Here is a 12,081-nt window from a genome sequence, read left to right on the forward strand (position 1 = left end):
GAGTCGCTGGGCACTAGCGCCGGCCCCCCGCTGTCACCGCACCGGCCGGCCCGGGAAGGGACGCGCACGCCGAGCTGTGTTGTGGAGAGCCCGGTTACCTGGTAAGTGGGTGCCATAGGAACTTTGTTCGCGGGCAGGCGGGAGACGGGGAGAGGCGAGGCGCTCGCGAGTGTGAGCGTGTGGGGGAGGTAAAGCTTGGGACGCAGACTAGTAGGGATTAGAAATAGTTTCCCGCGCCAAGCCGGCGGGTTCCACGATCCGCGCACCCCACCCCAGGTCAGAGGTGTTTCCGAGACCACCGCCTACGGAGGTCTCCGGCAGCCCTCGGAGAGCAATAGCGCTGCGTTCCTGTCAGTTCCTTGAGCCCCGAGCGGAGACCACAGAAAGGAAATCAACACGGTGTTAAAGTTTGCCTCTTTGGGAAGAGTTTTTGTGTTTTCCTTTAAACTACAGGTTCCACAAGGCTACACATTCGGGGCACGGTGCACGCCACCCTGTGTCCCCACTTGAGGGAAACTTTGGCGAAGTGGGGACTGATGGGGTGACCTGAGGTCTTCCGCGCCCACAGGGCTGCATTTGCTTTTTCAAGTCCCACGTGTGCGTGAAGCCCCACGAAGCCTGTTTTCCACCCCTGAGCCTCACCAGGCGGGTGCCCCGCGGTTTCGAGGGTCCTGGACTTAGGGGCTGGCCCGGAGACGCTCAGCCGCTAGGTCAAACTCTCACCTCCCACGCCACGGACGCTCAGACTCGTTCAGACAACAGCAGTCCCCGCCGGTTCGTCACCTCACATTTACATTTTCATGCGGCCCGACAAAATGTCAGCACTGTTTGGAAAATGTCTCAGTCTCGGGGACTTTGTCCCGCGCAAGGCTCCAGTCCCTAAAAATGACCCTGTGTATTTTGAAGTCTGTTGGAGCCGCACTCTGGAAAGCGTGAGTGAGCTGTCGCTCTCTCTCCTCTACACACACCTTGCCCCGAGCGACAGTTCCAAGTTACTCACTGGAGCTGACAAGTCACCTCGAGGACGAGGAAATCACTCTTGTGTCTGGAAATCTTGTCCTTAGCGGATTTGTCATCCTGTGGGTGATTCAGTTAGGTACCTGGAGGGAGAAGCTTTGGGGAAGGTTCCTGGCCCCGTACTCCCCTCCTGAGACTAGAGAGGGGAGTTTGGGAGGCGGGAAGCGAAAGGACACTGCCAGCGAGCAACTCGCATCCCCCGGGCTGGGGCCCGCGTCGGGGCGCTGTGCCCCAGGTCTGCGGGAGCCGGGCTGTGGCTCCCTAGCTCCAGACTCCCACTCAGTCCGGGCGGCATGCAGGTCCCTGCGGCCCGAGCTTCCAGAGGCGGCGCCCTTTAAGCCTGCGACCTACTCAGGACTCTGTTGCACAACAGGAAGCCGGCACGAGTTTGTTTTGTTTTGCTGTTTCTGCAGACAGGGCTGAGGGGTAGGGGCGGAGGCGGTGGGGAGTGACGGGTCGCAGTGGTGCGCTCACCAGCGGCCCAGCTGCCTCTGCCTCGGGGGCCACCCCTAGCTTGCTGCTTGGGAGCTCCGAGGCCAGGGTCTAGACCCCCGGTGGGCCAAACTATGGGGTAAACAACGTCGTCCGGGAGGGCTGCCCTCCTTCCACTCTGCCCTGGGCGCTTCTCTTCCGCCCCACCTACATCACCTCTCTCACTCCCATGCTCTGCTACCTACTGAGCCTCAACCTCTAGCTGGGTTTCCTTGGCCTGGATTTGACCCCTAGCTCTGAAACATTTAAATCAGGGCCCAGGTTAGGGGGTTACTTCCAGATTTGCAGAGAGCTGAGTCGGTAGGGAATGGACCCTTTTTAGGGACAGAAGGGGCCGTGCCATCTCTTCCCAGTCCACCAGAGCCCCCTTTTTTCCAGGACAACAGCATCTCTTGAAAGTTGGGGCCCAGTACTATGGAGTAGGTAAGGAGAGGGAAGTTCTGCGGCTCCTTCAGTGGACCCGTTCCCCTTTGGTCTCATCACCCTAGACCTGAGTAGACTGGTGAGGCTAGAGACTTGGGGATACCTACAGTGAGAAATCTGAGACCCAGAGACTAGGGATTTTGCCCAAGACCCCAGTTCTTGCAGAACCAGGACAAACACTTGTGCTTTCCAGTTCCCAGTTCAGAGAGCATTTCTTGACCGGAAGGTGAACTCAAGACAAATTCAGTCTCTTCTGTGCCCACCCCCCAGCTTTGATGAGTCAATATTTCTGCCTTTAAGGGTAGCTGGGTGTCCTTTTCTTTCTATATTCCTATATATTGATTCTCACTTTTAAATCTACTTTTCTGTTTAAACTGCTTGGAGAATGATTTTTTTTCCCCCCGCTACAACATTGTGTTGGTGTAAATCTTCCTCCAGGTTTTCTGACTGTGAGATGCAAAGCAGGTGCAACCTGCTGAAGTTTGCAGAAAAGCAATACAGATTATTCCTTGAAACTTTGAAGCCATCTAGAGACAGAAGTATGAGGTGTGCTATCTTTTGAATTGATGTTGCAATTGTGTTGAAGTTAAATTATCCTTAAGTGTACTACAGTTTTCATATATTTTTACTTATCTTTGCAGCCCAAGCAGCTCTAATGTTATCTTTGAGAGGAAGAGTATTTCTTTTCCATTATTTCCAACATACCCTTTCTTGTGGTAGTTGGCAGTGTTTTTTCTTGCTTGGAGGACTCAGCACCACTTGAGTATGAGTAATCTGATCTGATGGCTGCTGTGATAAATCCTCTCCTTGCTTCACCTTAGGCCAGTTTTAGGTGAGCATCTTTTCTCAGATATCCTGAATCTACCCAGATTCCTTAATAGTAGTTGGATTAGTGTAGGTTGAGTACCAGGGGTTGTTTGGTTTGCTTAGGAGGAAGTGATCATTATTTCAAATAAGGCATAATTTTTTCTTTTTGGATGGATTCTAGGCTCTACCTAGTGAGTGAAACTCCTGTAGGGCCAAAATAGACAGGAAGGGAGTGGTTCAATAAAATCAAATATGTGTTGTGTATCAGCCCTGTTCTCATCTATATGGAGAAAAGTGGTCTTTCCTCTATTTCAGGAGGAACTCGGCTTTTTGTAGTCTTATTTTTTTCTTTTTTTCTTTTTGGTCTATATTTTCCACTAGTAAATTAAACCCAAGGAACTCTATCTACATCATTCCTCTCCTATTGTAGTTACCGATCTTTGGGCTTGGAATGTTTCGTTACATTGCAGTTCTCCCGAAGGAGATTAGGAAGCAGTATCCCAGGCACACTCATTCCGAGAGAAGTCATTTCCTGTGTTTCTGTAATTACTTTCTGAGAGGATGTTATATCATAAATAAGGTAGAAATTCGGGGCTTAACTCTTAAGTTTGTTTGCCCTCTCTGTCTTTGTATGTGTGTGGTGCTGGAGATTGAACCAAGGCTTTCACACTGAGCTACATCCTCAGCTGTCTTTTATTATTTATTTTGAAGCAAACTTTCACTAACTTGTCTAGGCTGGGCTCAAGCTTGCAATCCTCCTGGTTCAGCCTCTCAGGATGCTTTTATTATAGGTATATACTATCATGCAGTTTAACTCTTTAATTTTTTAAAGTGTTAGTTTATAGACTTGATTAGGACTGAAGGAAAAAAGGCACATAGGAAATCTGGGCAAGAAAATATGGAGCCCTCAACAAAACTTTTAATGCACCTTTTAAAATAACATATAGTTGGATTATGAGATGCTGAAGTTCCAAGTTTAATTTGTTTTCTACTTCAGGCAGATTTGACGTAAAAACCAAATTTTTTGGATTGAGATAAAATATGTATTCAAAAAAGCATGACTATATTAAACTTAATTTTTCATGAATTGAACACATAGGTCTAAGTAACATTTGGCTTAAGAAACAGAAGCATCTTTTACTCTTACCATTCCAGTGACTGTCTCCTTCCCATCCAACAGATATGTAAGTTTTGCCTGTTTCTTTAAAATATGGAAGTGAAGCAATCCAATATGTACTCTAGGAGCTCAACACAACCATTTAGTAGGTCAAATAATTTGGATTCTCCTTTAAAGATAACGGGAATAGTCTGGCTTTCAGAAACTGGTCAGGCATTACTTAATATGGTAGAATTAAGCTACTGAAACAAGCTATACCTACTATGTTTTGGTGATAGTGTGGCTAGGGAGACAGAACACGCATGAATGACATCTCTGGTGTGCCCCAGTGTAGGTGAGCAGGAAAACCCTGCGGGGCTTCTCCCTCCCTGCAGGTTAACGTAGAATGCACTTGGTAGTCCCGACTGGGGCCAAGAATGCTCCAAAGCAGGAGCTTCGTCTCTTCGTCTCAGTGCAGACCTATTTGTTTTTCAGCTTTTAGCTAGGATTTCCCATTGTTTACCAGCATGCCAAGATAAAGATAAGAAAGGAATACCTTCCCAGAAGAGTGCAATAGAATTTCTGTGTTACTTTTTCCTAGTAGGGAATGAACCAGATGAGGAGGAATGGATTGGGAAACAAGCAGCTGAAATTAAATTGGTCCCATAGTCCACAGCATGGGACTCATGCTTGTATGGACACATTTTATACTATATTTATTCATGCAAGAAATGTTAAATGTAGGATATAAGCATATATTTCATTTACAGTTTACTTTTCAATGTGATTGGTTAATATGAATAATGTGAATATAATCAATATATGTAAAGATTATGTAGTGTTAAAATATATGTGGTAAGATAGCGTGGAAAATACAAGTATATAGGTATAGTGTAAAACCATCTATGTAAATGGAAGGGCTGGGGAAAGTTCCAAGATAAATTAGACATAACCCCCAAACTTAATGAAATTACAGTTTAGACAGGGAGATGAAACATTGGCAGATAACTATAATGGAATGTAGACAGGTATGAATGTTAAGAGAGAGAGAGTGAAATATTTAACATTTATAGGCTCATTTTACATCCCAGGCACTGCAGAACATGTGACATATTTTCACATTTACTATCCTGTAATATTATAAACTATGCACAATCGTGTAACAGCTCTCATTTTATAGATCAGAAATTTGGAGGGTAGAAAGGATCAGGGAGGCTTGAACATGGGTATTTAGGGGAGGCCCTGGAGGAGCAGGAGAGTAGGATCTAGACTTTTGGGGAAAAGGACACAAGGAGGAAAGGGGTCAGACTATTGTAATAGATCCTAAGGCAGTGTATAGGATGAACAGAAGCAAGGATACAGTTGTGCTCTGCTTTGGGAACAAAATCAGGAGTTGACTGTAAAGCTTGAATCATGAATGATCTCAGTATTAGCTGAGGGCAGACTTGAGATGAACAAAGCTTGTCTAATGTGATCTTTTGTAGGCCAAGAGCATAAAAGGCTGCACATTCCTTCAGGGGCAGCAAGCCTTGCTGAACTACAGATGAGCAGATAGGGTCAAGGGTAAGATCTCAGCCAATCCTTGTTAGAGAGATCAGACTTTCTGAGTATCAGGGGTTTCTGCAGTCCTGAGCCAGATCTGTGAAGTTTCATTTCTAGGCCTGCTGAATACTGTACACAGAAAACCAACCAGATGCCAGGGCTATATACAAATTTTTGTTATTCTTGTATGTGAAGAAATGGATTAATGTTTTCCCAACCTTTTTAGCATGACCAATAAATTCCACTTCTGTCTGTAACTTGGCTGAGTCATTCATAGAGGTTCAAAATTTTTTTTTAATAAATATGTTGTCATGTTGGTTAAGGGCCTAGTCATTGTTGTGGACATTCATACTTTTACACTGATGTCAGTGAACATAATTTGACTTGTATAAAACTTCTGTCTCTACCAACAGCTAAAAATAGTGACATCGGTCATTTTTAGGCAGTAACTGTGCTAGAAGAAAGAAATCCCTCAGTTAAATGTGTAATAGGGATGCTTTAATATGCTTCACTATTGGCTAAAGAATGATATATTTTTATTCTAGAATCTTCCATAGATAGATGTTTTATACCCTTATGGTTTTTACATTGAAAATAGCTATTCACGTGGACTGAGTAGTAGACTATACAGACTAAATGACAATGCTCTTTTCATTTTGCCATATTTTACTGTCCTATGTACCTCTTTGTGTGAGAAAGAGCTATTTATTTATTTATTTTAAGAAAACTCCACCCAGTTACTTTGCTTTTATATTTTTGAAGAAACCTTGTATTCAAACCATGGCCATGTGCTTGCTCTCTGCAATTCAGGTAATTAATTCAGTGGTGACATCATAGGGAATGTGTTCATTTTTCCATTTCAAATCCTGGTCTCAGAATCTAATGGTTAACTCATATTACGAGCACATTTTGAAAACCTACTTTCAGAGACAGTGATGTGTTACTTTAAACTTTTCTGCTCTTGCCTCGTAAGAGCAGGGTTTTATTTCAGGGCAGGGTCTTTTGTCTTCTTCAGTGAGGTGCACCTAACATTGTCAGTCATTTTGATGTTGATTCTCTTAGTTGATGAATTATTACTTATTCATACACAACCGATCACTTGCTATTTATTGAGTAAAAGCACAGTAACAACACTGGTAGAAATGTGACTTTATATTATTATTCAGATTTAATTATGAAGCTAAAAGTGTCAGACTTATCTTAGATCTTTTCTTTATCACAACTGTATTTGGGTATTTATTTTACTTTATTTAATTCTGTCTATAGCTGTTCTTTGTAGTTACTGTGTAGGCTAATAGTCCAAATGCTTTTATAAAACAGTGGCTTTTATTCTCTTCACTATGATCCACAAGAAAACATATTTTTTATCTTTATCCAGGACACTGTTTACATCCAAATATGTGCACCCACATGTAGCTTACAAAATGACGCTTGACCATTAATACATTTATGTACTCTGATAGCTTTTACTTTATTTTGTTAGGTTCTTTTTCATTAATACTTTTCCTCATTGAGTAATTATGTTCATGGATCACCTGATATACAAATTGCAGTCCAGCTGTTTTAGAAAGAGTACTTTGTTAAACATTGGGAACTTAACAGTGTTTTCATACCTAGACTTGGCCAAGGCCTGTTTCCTTTCTGAACTTCTCTGTTTGTCTTCAACGGAGTACTACTCAGCCTTCAAGAAGGATAAATTTGAGTTGTTTGTAGGCACATGGATGGATTTTGAGAATATTTAAGTGAAATTAATCAAACACAGAAGGATAAATATCTCATAGTTTCTCTTTTACGAGAAACCCAAAATATAAATGAAGAGCAAAATAAAAGTAGGAAATGGAAAGACAGACTCTGTGGAGATGGGAAGGGGATTTGGAGAAGGGCTGATAGGGAAGGTGGGAGGGAAATAAAAATGATCAAGATGTGGTATGTGTATGTATCAATTCCCCGGACAGATGTATTGCAAACACATACTAACAATAAAAATTTTAGTTCCACATTCACTCTCATTTTGTATGATTTCTTTTGGATTACCAAGGAAAGCCCTAATTATCCTCTTCTTCCTTTGCCATTTTTGGTAGGGCTACAGTTTTATAGATCTTTCTGTCCTCATGGATGAGTTAATGACTGAGGCAGAGTGAATGAAACACCCTGAGTAATTTCTGTTAAAACTGGTGACAGTAAACTACAAGGACATGAGAGGCATAGAAGAGCTGAAGTGGAGAAAGTAGATTCTAAGACACCTTATAGAACTTTAATACTGCCCTTCAGCAGTATTTTCCCTGGGTTCTGAATCTCCTCCAGCAGTCTGTAATCACTGAGTGCTGCTTCTGAATTTTAAGTTGGGATTGACTAAGAGGGAATGAATTCCTGAACTAGACTTGATCATTCCTATTTTTCCCACTCCCTTCCTCTTCCCTTTTTTTTTTGTGTGTCCTATCCATATTTACTGTAGTTTGAATATCATAGCCATAATTTAAATTTAAAATGAATCACCCATATTTTCATAAGCCCAAGAGAGATTCTTTTAGTTTTGAGTAAATTTTATAAAATATAGAAGTAAAAAAACCCAGTCAAAATGTGTCTGTCTAATTAAGGGTTTAAATCCACAGGTAAATGCAAGTCAGGGTTTGTGTTAGATGAGATCCACAGTGTTCACTATGTTATGTCTTCTGAGTGGTTTAGAAAGATGGTCTGGAATATCTGGAGGAAAGACTAATTTGTCTGTTTATTTTTAGTTAGTATAACTGCAAATGAACCTCTTTGATTTCATTTTATTGGTGATTGTATTGCTTGAGTAACATCTGTACATCTTAGTGTTCAGAATGATTACGTTAATACATTTAAAATTACCAACATTAAGCCTTGGGAGTACTCCTGTGCATAGGTCTGCACATGCCTAGTTATTAGATGTAATCTACTGAAGTTTCTTTTTCACATTTCAGTAGTGAGGAGTTAGCTCTGTTTTTGTATAACTTCTGTTTTAATTTTTGCATTTGTCAGTTTCTCTGGATAAAGCTGTGAGCCTATAGAAATGATGAACTGAACCTTGCTGTGGTCTGCTTTTTCATAATATAGGACCCTCCAGTTTCAATTTAGAGAAATATTATACACATCCAATACATTTCCTCCATAATATCCTCCACCTTCACTGGCACATGTTTGCACTTTCCTCTTGTTAAAATTGCAGACAAGAATAATTTTGATTTATTGGTGACATCTAATATAGCTGTGTTTATATTGTTGCCAATAAAATGACTTACATGATTGGTTTTTGTTTATACAATCTTTCTGAGGAGTCAGTCACCTGTGTTAGGACAAGGTACATTCTGCTTATTAAAATGAACTCTTGGGATCTAAGAACATTCAGCTCTATCTGTTCTTGATTGAATGCAGAATGTGCTTCCCACTGCAGCCGTGCATGAGAATAACTTATATCACCCATCAGTAGGCTTTTCATTTCTATATTATTCTAGCTACAAAAGCTGTAACAAGAGAAGCCAGTAGGAATAGCACGGACCTCTTAACGGTCAAGGCAGAGGAATTGAAAAGGCAGTGTTAATGAAATTACACAGTCATTAACCCAAAGGGAAAAATGGAAAGAACCACTAAGAACTCAATTTAGATGCACGGTACACATACGAATACGTATACCTGGGGCAGTTTGCTGACCAGTGTTTTGTGCCTCATTATCAGGTTTTCTGTGAAGAGGAAGAAATACTTGTGGCATAAGGAGTGGAAAATATAACAAAGGCTAAATGTAGCCTAAGGAAATGAAATGATGTATGAAAATTAATAATTAACTGGCTCATCAGATGAATTATGACTCTAGATGAGCCTATTAATGATATTTACTAAGAAAGGGCCTTTGGCTGTAAATAGGTATTATGGAACTTGTATTTTTGGAATTTTCTTGAATGGATGATTAACACTGCTTTCATTTGTTTAATCTCTTCATCCAAGAGGAGCAGTGCCTAGAGCCTTGGGTTGAATGTAGCGTCATGATGTTATATTTTGATTAAAGTCATGGCTTTTCCAGAAAACTAGTGGAATTATTAAATGGTTTTGTGCCTTTGTTTCCTTAGGGGGTTAAGTCATTTCCTCTTCAATCTAATTTACAAGAGTGTTTTTTAAGAGTTTGAAAGTGGTCAAAAGTAGAGATTTATTAACTCTTTAAGTTGATTCATTAGCAGAACGAACATTTTCATTGTCTCAACCAATGGACTATAGAAATTTAAACATGTCAATGTCAGATTCAAAATATTCTAAATGTATTATACTTCTGGTTGTTCCTTTATTCTTTTTTCTGTTTTTGGTAGCCTAGGGTAGAGATGCTGGGCAGAAGACAGATTAAAAAAATGCTGGAAATTCAGTCAAGTTTTTAAGTAGAATATCTCCCAATTACCAGTTACATTTTTGATACTGATTATTAGTGATTTTGCTTTCTTTGCAAAGTGTAAGTTTAACCCTCAGTTCCTTTCTTCTGGTTGATGTCATTCCATGCCCTGCTGGTGAGAGAACCTTCTGACCAGCTTGTGATTGGTCAGAATTGGGAGAGGTATTTTATTTTTGTTTCTGTGTCTACTCAATCCCCCTAGATTTAAGTGCCATAGGTATAAAAGCCACATATTTATTTTCTTGATTATAGTAAATGGATATTTTAATAATCTTCCTCATCCAAATTATCTGTATTAAGAAACTGTCAAGAGACCATAGTGATTATTTCCCACTTCTTGGCCTTTTGTGGATGAAAGAACAGAAGTTATAAATGGTTTGTTAGAAGTAGAACTCAGATACCTTGACTTTTTGAGTGCTCTTTTTACTCTGACATTATGAGCATGTGTTTCTCCTACATGGAGCAACTGATTACTTGTGTTTGTTTGTTTTCATTTTTTGTTTTGTCTTAGACAAGGTCTTGCTATGTAGTTCATTCTGGTCTTGAACTCATTTGTAGCTCAGGCTAGCCCCAAGCCCTTGGTGATCCTCCTGTCTCAGCTCCAGAGCACTGGAATTACAGGTGTTAAGTCCACCTGATTACTGTTTTTGTTACCAAGTGAACTTAGAATTCTGTGCTGATCATATAGATTAACCAAAAATATACAAAAGCATAACATGAACAAACAAAATTGTTTTTTCATTCTGGTATTTAATGCTTGAAAAATTCTTTAGTATAACTAATGTGAGAACTGGAATTGTAAGGAACATTTTTACATATATTTTTTTTTCTGTCTTGAGTCTGGTTTTGCTCAGCTCACATGCCATTGCCCTAATGGTTTCTCTTTATGGTATTAATTGCTTTATTTTCCAGTTGCTGCGTTTTCAGTAATAAAATCCAAGTACATTTTATTGTTGATTTTACTTTCAACCTAATACAGAATTGCATTTTATTTATATAATTATTTTTGGTGCTGGTGATTGAACTCTGGTCTTTGCACCAGAATCACATTTTTAAAAATATTGCATTTTATAAAAAAATAAAATATTCAGTGCAAGACAGACAGGTATAAATGCCTGAAATCTAATTAAATTCTCAGTACTTTAGTTATTTTTCTTTCTTGAAGACTCACCTTTTTAGTGGTTGAACATAATGCTAAGTACTTATGTGTTTTTATCCACATCTTTGATGAAAATTCCTGCTTGTCTGTGATATTGCTGCCAAAAATGACTCCTTTATTTTTAAAAACCTGGAAATGGGCACAGTCTGGAAATCTGCAGACACTTGTCACTTAGACCACGGTCTTAGTGACTCATATTTCCAGTCATGTTGAACAATCCTTCATTTTTAAAAAGTTGTCAATATGACATATTTCTTTGCCCCCTTTTTGGTGGGTGCTGAACAAGTACTCTCTTCAGGGTTCAGAAGGATCAGAAAACAATATTTTATCAGTGAAGAGATAATAGATGGCTAATTTTATCTGGGAAAGTGCAGAGCCTTTCAAAGACTCTTGCTCATGACTAACCAGTGAGTGAATCAACAGGCTGACTGGTAAAGCATTCAAGTTCTACATGGACACTGCAGAAGAGGCATTGGAATTTTTCCAATGTAAAAAAGAATCTTAAAAATGCTCTATTTCTTATTGTTCCATAAACAAACTTAAAATGTAGAGGTTTGGCTAATTTAGGCTTACTTATCCCTTCATGTTGTGGAAGGGAAGGCAAGAGTAAAACCTGATTTAGATTAGTACTATTGAGTAAGTGTCTCCTAGGACTGCTGGAGGGCATGATAGTATTTAATGTCAAGGACAAAAGTTTCCAAATTTTGGAGAGAGAGAGAGAGAGGGAGAGAGGGAGAGAGGGAGGGAGGCTATCATTATAAACACTGAGCTATCCAGGTATCCAGGTTTGGCTCAGTCTTGTGATTCTCCAGCCTCAGCCTCCCGAAGAGCTGGAATTATAGGCATGTGACATCACATATAGATGCTAATTGTATTTATTTATAGCTCCTCAGCTTTGTAATAGGTGGGCATAGTGAGCATTTGACTTGAAATTTAAAATTTTTAAAAATTTCCTAAAATGAGAAAAAAAAGTTCTTCACACAATGTTTTCTTTCCTTGATATCCTTTCTTTTTTTTTTTTTTTTTTTTTTTTTTTTTTTTTTTTTTTTTTTTTTGGTACCGGGGATTGAACTTGGGTCCTTGTGCTTGCAAGGCAGGCCACTGAACCGCTGAGCTAAATCCCCGGCCCACTTTAATTTTTTTTTTTTT

The 12,081-nt window shown here is 40.0% G+C and overlaps 1 protein-coding gene across 1 annotated transcript in view; it reads left to right on the top strand.

Moving 5' to 3' along the window:
- The window catches only part of Glis3 (GLIS family zinc finger 3), a 603,766-nt gene that overhangs the window by 170,157 nt on the left and 421,528 nt on the right, over positions 1 to 12,081 (top strand). The gene's annotated exons all lie outside the window — the stretch shown is intronic.

The sequence above is a fragment of the Fukomys damarensis genome, unplaced genomic scaffold (genome assembly GCF_012274545.1).
Source record: "Fukomys damarensis isolate Sample0158 unplaced genomic scaffold, DMR_v1.0_HiC HiC_scaffold_31, whole genome shotgun sequence".
In the NCBI taxonomy this organism is placed as follows: Eukaryota; Metazoa; Chordata; class Mammalia; order Rodentia; family Bathyergidae; genus Fukomys; species Fukomys damarensis.